The following is a 13390-nucleotide window of genomic DNA, read 5'->3' as shown; positions in this document are numbered from 1 at the left end:
AGTGACGCAGGGATCAGGTAGGGGAACATGTTGAGCGACCGGTAGTCGTAGTTCTGCTAAATAACCTTGAATTTGGCCATGTTGTTCGGTCAAAAGCTCAAAACATTGTTGCTGGCGGACGCTAACCTCTGCCAGCTGTTTTACAAGGTCCTCCATTCTGCCGGGGAGGAGTGCGCCTGAAAAACAGAAAAAACCGGAAGTGAGAAACGAGGCAAGATGGCGGTGTAAACAAAGAGTGTCTTGTTCGTCGGCTTCCCAGGCCCGTCACTTGCCCGCATTCTCCACCACCTTGTGGCCGGGCGGGGAATAGCACGACAGAACAACAGACTTTGGTGAGCCCCGGAGGGTGCGTTTATTAAAAAACAGTGCGGAAGTGAAGGGTATAATACGGGGGATGGGTGATGTGGCGTCTTCGGTGCTCGGTGCCTCGTGAATCCTCTATCCTTTTGTGCTCTTCGGTGACTGTGGCCAGTGAGGGGTGGGTGCAGGAACGTGCGGTCACCCCGAGTGAAAAGGTCCAGGCTTGGTGCGGCCCAATCGTCACGGCGAGTCTGTGAAAGGACTGATAGAGAGAGGCGGTAAGCGTTTTGGCTCTTTGGAGAAGCTTCTCCCCCTTCTGTCCTTTGGGGCTCGTTTATAAAGCAGATCTCACCGTGATCGATTGGTCCGTGTTGAGTGGTTGCAGGTGTTTCCGATGAGTTGCCAGGGCGACGCTGATTGTTCCTCGGGACTCCCGCCACAATATCTACAGGTCCTTTTCCAAAAATTTGCATATTGTGATAAAGTAAATTATTTTCTGTAATGTACTGATAAACATTAGACTTTCATATATTTTAGATTCATTACACACAACTGAAGTAGTTCAAGCCTTTTATTGTTTTAATATTGATGATTTTGGGCATACAGCTCATGAAAACCCCAAATTCCTATCTCAAAAAATTAGCATATCATGAAAAGGTTCTCTAAACGAGCTATTTACCTAATCATCTGAATCAACTAAATAACTCTAAACACCTGCAAAAGATTCCTGAGGCTTTTAAAAACTCCCAGCCTGGTTCATTACTCAAAACCGCAATCATGGGTAAGACTGCCGACCAGAAGGCCATCATTGACACCCTCAAGCAAGAGGGTAAGACACAGAATGAAATTTCTGAACGAATAGGTTGTTCCCAGAGTGCTGTATCAAGGCACCTCAGTGGGAAGTCTGTGGGAAGGAAAAAGTGTGGCAGAACCTTGGGAAAAAAAAAAAGGCGTGTGCAAGAAATGGGCTACAGGTGCCGCATTCCCCAGGTCAAGCCACTTTTGAACCACAAACAGCGGCAGAATCACCTGACCTGGGCTACAGAGAAGCAGCACTGGAGTGTTGCTCAAATTTTGCATGTCATTCGGAAATCAAGCTGCCAGAGTCTGGAGGAAGACTGGGGAGAGGGAAATGCCAAAAAGCCTGAAGTCCAGTGTCAAGTACCCACAGTCAGTGATGGTCTGATGTCAGCTGCTGGTGTTGATCCACTGTGTTTTATCAAGGGCAGGGTCAATGCAGCTAGCTATCAGGAGATTTTGGAGCACTTCATGCTTCCATCTGCTGAAAAGCTTTATGGAGATGAAGATTTCATTTTTCAGCACGACCTGGCACCTGCTCACAGTGCCAAAACCACTGGTAAATGGTTTACTGACCATGGTATTACTGTGCTCAATTGGCCTGCCAACTCTCCTGACCTGAACCCCATAGAGAATCTGTGGGATATTGTGAAGAGAAAGTTGAGAGACGCAAGACCCAACACTCTGGATGAGCTTAAGGCCACTATCGAAGCATCCTGGGCCTCCATAACACCTCAGCCGTGCCACAGGCTGATTGCCTCCATGCCACGCCGCATTGAAGCAGTCATTTCTGCAAAAGGATTCCAGACCAAGTATTAAGTGCATAACTGAACATAATTATTTGAAGGTTGATGTCACGGTACCCTGATCAGCTGTGTTCTCAGGTCTCGTAATCTGTGTTTTGTTGTGTTGTACGTCATGCTCACTCATCAGCTGCCAATCAGTCCCGCACCAGGTGCCGCTCATCATCTCACTCTACTTATACTCACCGCTGTCTCTCTTCCTCTGTCAGATGATTGTTTCCCGGACCTTTGCTGTGTGTGTCTTTGTGAGTTCTAGTTGGAGTCTTCGTTGTAGTCTTCGTGTACTTCTCTGTCTGGATTATTCACCACGAATCCCCAGGACTCACCCGCTCAGGACTTCACTGCTCATCACGTCACGACCATCTAGCCCCTGCCTTGCCCATCCGAGAGATCGCACTTCACCTGTTGTCTGTGTCATTCACGTTTGTTTATTAAATCTTCATTCATCTGCATTTGCTTCCTCATCTTTTCCCGCACGTCACAGTTGACTTTTTTTTTGTATTAAAAACATTTTTCTTTTATTGGTCGGATGAAATAAGTAAATTTTTTGAGATAGGAATTTTGGGTTTTCATGAGCTGTATGCCAAAATCATCAAAATTAAAACAATAAAAGGCTTGAACTACTTCAGTTGTGTGTAATGAATCTAAAATATATGAAAGTCTAATGTTTATCAGTAGATTACAGAAAATAATGAACTTTATCACAATATGCTAACTTTTGGAAAAGGACCTGTATATTAAGCTTATTCTAGCTGTTATCATGCATCTGAAGTGTTGAGATGAAACTGCATGAGTCAGAAGTGTCCCAGAATACCCTAATTCATCCTATTTTTCTGATATTAAGTATCTTTGAAACTGGTTTTGAATTGAATTGCTTTCACTTTGGAATAAAATGGTCAATTACTGTTTTACCGTAGTAAACCCACATATATTAGTTTTTATTTTAGATTTCATTCTTGTGAGTCTGCTTTGCTTAGACCCAGCTAACATGGAACTTTTTCTTTTTATTCTCAATTTAATCTCTAAAGGAGTAGGATAGTCTAAGGGTGCTTTCACATCTGTGGTTCGGTTCATTTGGTCTGGACCTAGGGCAACAAATGATACATTGTAGCATTTTTCTGCCGTTTTGGGTCCTTTTCACACCACACTGATTGCTCTGGTCCGAACCAGGTGAAACGAACCAAAATGCAGTTATGTGACAACATCCACATCACTCGTTGGCCAGATCGTGTCATTGAACCACTGATCTATAATAGAGAATTATATAGATCAGTGTATTGAACGTATTTTCTAAACTGTTAGGCACGTTTTTTCAATTTACGAACGCGCCGCATCGAGGTAAAAACATCTCAACTTTTCAGGATGCTGCAAGCACAACGCAGGTCATGTGACATGAACCAACCAATCAGCTTCATCCTTTCCCTTAATAATATTGAAAGCACTGGCAAGTTGGAGGAACAGCTTATACAGGAATACATTTTTTTAAATAAATATAATAGCAGAGCTACTGCAAGCGATTTTTAATGCTTTAAAATCCATTTATCCTTTGCTGAAAATTTAACGTATTTATGGAGAGCGCAGGTCATGTTTGCTTAGCAACGGCAGACGCCACTGGAGCGCAAGCTTTCCACGTGTTTTTAGGCGCCACATGTGAACGGCACTTTAAACAATGAGAAAGATTGTGATGTTCTTGTGAGTTTTTGAAAGTTGGGACCTATATGATCATCAGACCAAATTTATGAGGCTCCGCACCTCCTCACAACTCCAAGTTTGTCCGCGAGCTGTCAAAGGGTTATGTTGCTAAAGCGCAACTGTCAACAAATACTTGTCCTCATCCCATAATGAACAGCGCAGCAGACTATGGCAGCTGGACTAGTCCAAAAAGGTGCAGTACTTTTTGCGGTTGGGTCTGTTCAAGTTCGGTTCATGTTCTCACCATAAACGAACCGCTCCATAAACGTGTTCGTTTCAAAGCGTACCGAGACCACCTCTTCAGGCAGGTCTCGGTATGCTTCTTTGGTCTGCTTTAGGTGCACACTCGAGTGCGATTGCTATATTCACACCTGCCCAAACGAACCGCAGCAAAAGGGAAAACGAACTCTAGTGCGATTCAACCGAACTAAATAAGGCAGGTGTGAAAGCACCCTAAATCAAATACAAAATTGTTAACTGGCAAGTCACTATTGAAATCTGTTTTTAATGCTAAAAGAAATTGTGATCAGGGGATGATAACTTTACTATCATGTAGTGACTTAATTCTCTGATCTCATTTAGAGTCCTCCAAGAAAAATAAATATTTGGTGTTTTTCACAGTAATCTCTTACAAAACCTCCTGATTTTTTTTTTAGGAAGTTACATTTCAATATTTTAGACTTTAAAATCAAATTGTGTCTACATGTAACAATCTCTGTAAAGAAGTTACATTATTTGTTACAATATTACTCTAGATATTATAATCTACAATGTTACTCTTCAGTGAAAACGGATGCATTTAATTTTTTTCTTTTTCAATCTGAATGTGAATAAATGCAAATACTGTAGCAAGAAATGGGAGTAATTATGGAAATGTTCTTGTGCAACAAAAATATAACATGCAAAGGTTTTTTTTTTTTTTTTTTTTTAAACTACACATAAAATTCAGAGAAAATATAAGGAGTTAAATTTAATAAAATTGTAAATTATCTTCACAAACTATAAAATTAGTATTCAGATAATATAACAACCAATTGCATCAATCTTGTGGATGTACTCTTGACTAAACACATCACATTTGATTGCACCGGTACATGGTGTAGCAACTCATTTGAAAATGCAAATTACAATGCCTCATCCAAAGTGTGCCACTGTTATTTTAGTTTGCATTATGCTAAAGTCTTTCTTTGTAATAACATGCACTCATGCAAATCTATTATTTTTGTGTTTGTTTTCATTCAACAGGTACACACGCACGCACCAATGTACTTTCACTTTGCTTATATAAAAAATAAAATCTGTATACTCTTCTTTAAAATAAACTGTCTACATCATTGTTTGCTGTGTATCACAATACACATGTTCTTTAGAATCCCTTACTTTAGTGTTTGGAAACAACATGAGGGGGAATTTTTGGGTGAAAAATGGTGAAGATAGAAATATTTATGTAAATGCTCAGGTGGGGGTTTCCTGTGAAGCCTACAGCAGATTCAAATAAACACACTGACAAAGATTTACAGCAACAACGACCAATACAGAGAAAAGATTTGGACAAAAACACAAATTAAGAAGAACAGCAAAAATGGGTTTTGTTCAGGGTAAAAAAAAAAAAAGATCCTATGGGCAAAAACAAATGATCTTTTTTTCCTCAACAAGTTTAGATTCTGTGATGCATCATTGTTTGTTAAACAAATCAGATGTTCTACGTCCTGCTTTCATGCAAATCTATATGCTTTCACTATTTCTTTTGTCTTATATTCATTCCTTTCTATTCCTATGTTCTAACATACTAATTCAATGTTTGAAATTTGTATTAGGACCTCTTGTGTTTTTGCCATGTTTTCCAAATATTAATTTTTAATATCTATATAGCAAATGTTTGTCTTAAAACTACAAGACAGGGCATACTATTCATTTTGCACACATACTGTATGTAAATAAATTGCTTGTTTCTGTGCAAATATTACTACACATTACTAAATTTTGATGTGAGCAGCTAAAGATTTTCTGTGAGGTTCAATCCAGCAGAAAATAGTGAGTACACCCCTCACATTTCAGCAACCATTTTAGTATATCTTCTCAAGGGACAATACTTTAAAATATATCCAAGTTTCATTTCTAGAGTAGTCAATGTGCAGCTTGTAGAGCAGTATAGATTTACTGTTCTCTGAAAATAACTCAACAAACAGCCATTATTCTCAAAATAGCTGTCAACAAATATGAGTACACCCTTAGTGAACTTGTTCAAAGTGTCAATATATTGTGTTAGCACCATTGTTAGTGTTGGCACTGCCTTAATCACCGTAGGCATATAATTGACCAGAGCTTTTCATTCAAAGAACAGGTTGTTGCCGGGATCCTCCTCCACTTTGTCCGAGAACCGAACGGTACCGATACACGTATCGAACCATCCCTATGCTGGACACCATCTGAACCAGACAAGTTTACCTTAGTCTTATCAGACAACAGGACATGGCTTCAATAATTCATGCTCTTGGTTGTCTTCAGCAAACTGTTTGCGGGCTTTCTTGTGAGCCAGCTTCAGATGAGGCTTCCTTCTGGGATGATACCTATGCAAACCAACTTGTTGCAGTGTGGACATATAGTCTGAACACTGACAAGCTGACCTTCTACTTCTGCAACCTTTAAAGCAATGCTGGAAGCACTCATGCATCTGTTTTTTTAAGACAGCTTCTGCACCTGACGCACAGAACGAGTGCTCAACTTTGTTTATCAACCCTTGCAAAGCCTGTTCCGAAAGGAATCCAACCTCTAATAGTCCTGGCCATCTTTGGGGAGAGCAACAATTCTAATTCTCAAATCCTCAGAGAGTTCTTTGCCATGAGATGCCATGTTGAACATCCAGCTTCATTGGCGAGAATGAAGTTAAAGCCCAATAAGTGCAGAAGCATCTCTATCGTAAAAGGCAAGGTCACAGACCAAAGATTTTATGTTGGCGGAACACCTGTCCCAACAGTCTCAGAGATGCCAGTTAAGAGCTTGGGGAGATGGTATGATGCAAAACTCAAAGACTCCGAGCAGTTTGAACACCTAAAAAATGATACCAGCATGTACTTGGAGCGCATTAACAAGACATTGTTGCCAGGAAAACTCAAGGTGTGGTGCTTTCAGTTTGGCATACTCCCAAGGCTCTTGTGGCCCTTAGCTGTTTATGAGATCCCGATCACCAAGGTTGAAAAGTTGGAACGGCTGATAAGCATACAGCTGAAGCAGTGGCTTGGAATTCCACGTTGTTTAAGTTCCGTCGGACTTTATGGACATGGCAAGTTGGAGTTACCATTCACAGGGCTCGTGGAAGAGTTCAAATGCACCAAAGCGAGGCTTGTCATGACCATAACTGAATCTGATGATGCAGTTGTTCGAACAGCGGCCCCTCGGGTGGTAGCGGGTAGGAAGTGGAATCCATCAGAAGCTGTTCAGAGTGCAAAGTCTGCTCTGTACTTCAGAGATGTGGTGGGACATGTACAGCATGGGAGGGCAGGGTTTGGACTCATCCCAAAAATTCCTCTGTGGTACAAAGCAACATCAGTGCAGAAGAGACAGCTAGTGGTAGAAGAGGTTAGGAGACAGGAGGAGGGAGAGAGACATGCAAAAGCTGTCTCAATGGCTAAGCAGGGGAGATGGACCAACTGGGAGGGCCTGGAGAAGAAAAAACTCAGCTGGCGTGACATCTGGCAAATGGGGGGAGCGCGGCTGAGTTTTGTCATCAGAGCCACATACGACCTGCTACCCTCCCCCCAAAATCTGAAAGAGTGGTATGGAGAAGATCCCGCCTGTTCCCTGTGTAAAGTACCTGCATCCCTAAGGCACATTCTATCAGGGTGCACTACAAGTCTCACCCAAGGGCGCTATACTTGGCGGCATAACCAAGTGCTTCGAGAGCTGGCAGCAATATTGGAACAGAAGCGAATCACCACAAACAATCTCCAACAAACATTGACAGGACAGGTCAACTTCACAAATTTCGTACCAGCTGGCCAACATCAAGAACATCGTACAACATCTAAGGATTCGAGCATCCTGCAGTCAGCACGGGATTGGAAATTGGAAGTGGACCTTGATAAGAAGCTTGTGTTTCCCCCAGAGATAGTGGCTACAACACTTCGGCCAGACATGGTCCTGTGGTCTCCAACAACAAAGCTGGCATATGTTGTGGAATTAACAGTACCATGGGAAGATGGGGTTGAAGAGGCTTATGAGAGGAAAAAGAACAAATATTCCGACCTGGCAGCTGAAGCATCCCAGAACGGCTGGAAGACTAGCATCTTCCCAGTAGAGGTGGGATGCAGGGGATTTGTTGCAACATCTACCATCAGTTTGCTGAGAAAAATAGGGGTGAAGGGTCACTCTCTCCAACAGGCCATCAAGTCTGTATCAAGTATTGCTGAAAAAAGCAGTAACTGGCTCTGGATCAAGCGTAAAGACCCCATTTGTGCAGCAAGGTAGAGACTGATGGTATGCGGTCAGGCTTAGGCCCGGTTCAGGGAGAAGGATGCCCCTGCCATGCAGAGCCCATCAGGGAGATAGAGGGTATGGCATGGAGGAGGGTGTACCTGGGACGCTGGGTACACCGTTGAGCCTTTTGGAGACGTTGTGGGCTTCAATCAATGAAACGTCGATGAAGCAGGGTGCCCACCTGATGACCCCAATGACATACCTTACCCTGTTTTAACCACTCAATATCGACAGCTATTATCTAGAGTTTCCTACTAAAGGGATTGAAACATCTAGTCCTATTAGCTTTACTACTACTTCTGCAACCTTTAAAGCAATGCTGGAAGCACTCATGCATCTGTTTTTTTAAGACAGCTTCTGCACCTGACGCACAGAACGAGTGCTCAACTTTGTTTATCAACCCTTGCAAAGCCTGTTCCGAAAGGAATCCAACCTCTAATAGTCCTGGCCATCTTTGGGGAGAGCAACAATTCTAATTCTCAAATCCTCAGAGAGTTCTTTGCCATGAGATGCCATGTTGAACATCCAGTAGTCAGTATGAGAGAATTGTACTCTAAGAATCTAATTTTAACTGCTCTAATACAAGATACACAACTTTGTGTGGTCCCATCAAGCAGACAAAAACATAAACATGATGAATAATACATGTGGCTTTGCATGGTTAAACAACATACACACTTAGGGGTGTACTCACTTTTGTTGCCAGCTTTTTTTGACAATAATGGCTGTATGTTGAGTTTTCAGAGGAAATCTAAACTGCTATACAAGCTGCACATAAAATACATCCAAGTTTAATTTCTATATTATTGTCCCTTGAGAAGATATACTAAAATGGTTGCTGAAATGCGAGAGATGTACTCACCTTTTGTGAGATACTGTAAATACATTTCAGATATGCTCATTGAACGTAAACCTAACATTCCACTCAGATCACTAGGATCGAGTCAGTTAGAAATGTTAGAAAGGGGTCACACAAAACAAGGGGAATTCTAGATTTTCTTTTCTAGATATTTCCTAGATATTTTAGCATTTTCCAAAGTTTTTGTCAATATGGTTTTAGATTCTAGTTCTTGCATGTTTCCTTTAATATCTTAATTTTCAAGGTCCTATATCGTTCAATCCCAGAGATATGGGGTTCCCCCTCAGTCGAATCACTTTCGACGTTACATGGGGATCTTGCTTGAGACAATCATCTCTAGAAAATCATCTATAGAAAAGGCCAATGAACATTGGCGAGTGGTATTTGCGTGCCAAGCAACTCCGACATACATACAGGTAAGATGGCTGCACGCACACTCATTCAGACTTTCGATGAGGAGCCTCTCTCTTTGATCCTGAAACCGATCTTTCTACAAACTAGAAGAAAGAATCCTTTTCCTGCTGCTCTTCCCCTGCTGCCGACTGAAAGAGCAAATCTAAAAGAGTGATTTCTTGGTAAGCCGCCAGCGGGATCCTGAGGGCAGCTGTGTTCACGGCCTCAACAAAGCCTCCTGCTCTCCAGCAAGCAAGCCCCATTGAGTGCACAGTGGTGCCGCGATTTCCTCCCTGGGCAGACCGGGACTAAAAGAGCAATTTCTCGCGGCCGTCAGATGTTCTTTACAGAATGGCTTTTCGGCCGTGCGCTTCTGGACGTGGCAGTTTCCTCACCTCACTGGATGGACATGAACGCTGCCTCACAAGTCTGGGCCGTGATCATGCTGAGGCGGTGTTCACGGATGGTTCGTGCGCTCATTGCGAAAGCATGACCATGGCTGCGTTGAAGACTCGCCGTTTATTCTCGAGAAGGCTCCCCTCGTCTTCCCACGGCTGGCTGTTAAACTGTCAATGTTTTTCAGCCGCTGTGGCGAGACACGAGGGGGACTTAAAAGTCACGGTGCAGAATGTATTGCCGGCCCCAAAAGCCCCGCGGACTTCTGCCCATCAGAGCAGCCCCGTCGAGTTCCCAGGGCAGTACGCCTCCCCGCACCCCGGGCTGGGAGTCTCCTTTGGTGCTCCACAGGAGGAAGAAATGTCTGTCGCTGCATCGGAGGGAGAGTCTGAGAGTTAGGATGGCATACCGGCGGCGCAGCGCCCGTCCGTGGTCGCTGCTCAATCGGAGGTTGACTCTGAACTCTTGGCTATGCTCCTCTGAGCCGCCAGAGGGATTGGCCTTGAGGTTCCTACTGTGCCTCCGGTCGATCCCTTGAGGCTGGACGACTGGTTCCTGGGGACGGCACCGCCACGCCTTCCCCTGGTGCCATTCTTCCCGGAGGTGCACGAGGCTGGTTAAAACGTGGCGGGCACCCTTTTCATCTCGACCGCTAACCAGCTCTTCTCCCCTCACCACCCTTGATGGCGGGGCGGCCAGGGGATACGAGTCGATCCCACAGGTCGAGCGTGCCGTGGCGGCGCATCTCTGCCCACGTGGCGCTGCCACCTGGAGGGGTCGGCCGCATCTCCCGTCCAGGGCGTGTGAGCGCTCGTCCACCCTTGCGGGCTGTGTTTTTCACGCCGCTAGCCAGGCTGCCACGGCCGTGCATGTTATGGACCCCGCAGGTCTATCAAGCTCCGGCCAGACCTATGGCTCACTCTGGACCAGATGGCAGTCAGCGACAAGGCACGCTTTCTCGACACTCCCATCTCCCAGAGTAGCCTATTCGGCGACACTGTTGAGGACTTTGCCCAGTAGTACTCGGCAGTACAAAGGCAGACGGAGGCGATCAAACACATCCTGCCACGCCGTGAAGCTTCCATCCTGCCGCCGGTGGCTCAGCCTCCACCTGCCCGTCTCCGAGGGCACCCCCCTGCGGCTCCACGACGCCAGGTTGGCGGAGAGGGCCTGCAAGCGGAGAGCTAGCCGCAGGCCAGGGCTGGGTTGCAGCCATCTGCCTGAAGGGCACCCACTGCTGCATCTCGATTTTTCCCGGGCACACACCCCTCCTGCGGTCTGTTTCCTGGGGTCGAGCGCTTCAGTGCGAGCTGCTTCCATTTGGCCAGTCCCCTCCTCCCTGCAAAGGCCTTCTTTAGGCCACGGGAGCTCCCCTTCCCCCTCTTCGACTCTTAAAGTTTATGTCTCCGCTATCGCAGCGTACCATAATGCAGTAGATGGAACATCCCTAGGTAAGCACCCACTTGTCGTGAGGTTCCTCAGAGGTGCCAGGAGGATTAATCCTCCCAGACCGCAGCCCACACCCTCCTGGGACCTATCCGTCGCGCTTCAGGGCCTGCGGGATGCCCCTTTTGAGCCACTCGCCTCAGTCGAGCTAAAATTTCTGTCGATTAAGACAGCGCTCCTGACGGCCTTGGCTTCCATCAAGAGGGTCGGAGACCTACAAGCCTTCTTTGTCAGCGAAGCGTGCCTAGAATTCGGGCCCGGTGATTCTCACGTCATCCTGAGACCCTGGCCGGCTATGTGCCCAAGGTTCCCACCACAGCTTCCCGCGATCAGGTGATGAACCTGCAAGCTTTGCCCATGGAGGAGACAGATCCAGCTTCTGTGATGTTGTGTCCAGTTCACGCTTTACGCATATATGTAGACCGCACTCGGCACTTCAGGCGCACCGAGCATAAGTACATTCAGGTGAGCGGGAGGTCGGCTGGTGTCGGTTTGCTGCGCCATTCCCACAAGGATCCGAGCGCCATTTCCCCAGGATGTAGCCCCTTGGTAAACACTGGGTCCTCCAGGCCCCGCAGTCAGGGCTAGAAGCGGAGTAGTTCCTACTGGGCTACTGCCGGGTCTCCTTTGCCCCGCAGGTTGTGGCAATATGTTTTATACATTTTTCCAGTGATCAGCCAGAAGGCCGCTGTTTTCCTCGTATATACCTAAAGACTTATGGATATATTGAATTTACAATCATTCCACAAGTAGAGATCTCATGTGCTCCGCTCCCCTAACCTCTGCTTCATTACAACTGGCATCCCTGTGGGGCCCCCCTATTGGCCCTCAGGGCGTTGGGAAGGTTACGTGTGAAATAGCCGCCTGCGGAAACGTCTGAAAGGACCTGCCGGCACGTGGCGCTGTGCGTAACGCGGCGTCAGGGTTGTGGCCTTTTCCTTGGGTCCCAATGTAAGTTCCCAATGTAACGTCGAAGTGATTCGACTGAAGGGGAACGTCTAGGTTACGTAGGTGATTGGTCTCAAGCGAGATCCCCATGTAACTTCTCCATTCCCTCCTTCGGGGAACTAGGGTTACCTAAATAACCTAGACGATCTCAATGAGGCCCCATTTTTAGATTGTTGTTTATCACCCATTTTCAGTGTTTGAAAACTAAATGTTGGTCAGTTTGTATACAGCTGAAACTTAGACAACTTCTGAAGAATAATTAGAATTGTGTCTTGTTTCCCTCTATCAAAATAATGCCTGGCTGGGTGCTAAAAATGCACTGAAATTTAGTTTTAGGCATAGTTGGTCAAATGCTTACGCCATTCACATCAATAAACCAAGATTTACCTCACCTGAATTAATTAGTAAAATTTATTTTCTTTTTATATTGTTATAAAGTGTGCAGCATAGTCATGAATCAAGTAGTATCTAGTTCTGAAAGGCATATTTGACAGTTTCCCACACGTGAAATAATGAACACTGGGTAATTCTAACCTTGGTAAATGAAATCTAGAGATACAGAGCTGTATGTTAAAAGAGCTGTAGTTCATATTCATGGTGTTTCAAAATAGCACAGTTGAGTACACTTAAGATTATCTTAAGAAGTACTAAATAATATTTTTTAGCATATTAGGTACAAAATGAGTGTGTGAAAATAGAACACTTCAAGTACATGTATAAAAGTGCACTTTTTAAACCTAGTATGTATATTCTCTTCAAATGCAATACTATATAAAAAAATTCATCATATAAATTCATTGTATCAATTATAAAATGTCTATATAATATCACTGGGACATAGGGACATATATGTACATCTATTACATTTCCATACAGGATAAACAAAGCAGTTACCTAGAACTCAACAAGGCATGATGTCAGCTTCACATTTTCCATAAAGCAGATTGGGGCGTTGTTTCGTTTCATTTTGCACTGATTCCACAAAATGGCCAGGTCAGAAGTACTTAAATAAAAGGTAGTCATTATACTGCAGTGTATTTATAAACACACACTGTACTGTAACTGCAAGTGAGTGCAAATAATGGAGTTAGATATCAATTATGTCAATTTTGAAAACAGTGATATTGAGGGAAGACCTCTACCTGAAACACCAAGTAGACACCAGGATGCAGGAAAAGCACCAAAAATGTGGTCATTATAAATTTTCTGAAGCAGTAAAAGTGTTGATAATGTTGAGGAACTCAGAAATGCAAAACATACATAACATTTTGGTGATCGT

The sequence above is a fragment of the Garra rufa genome, chromosome 1 (assembly GCF_049309525.1).
Source record: "Garra rufa chromosome 1, GarRuf1.0, whole genome shotgun sequence".
Classification (NCBI taxonomy): domain Eukaryota; kingdom Metazoa; phylum Chordata; class Actinopteri; order Cypriniformes; family Cyprinidae; genus Garra; species Garra rufa.
The sequence above is the reverse complement of the archived record's forward strand: the minus strand, read 5'-3'. Positions refer to the sequence as shown.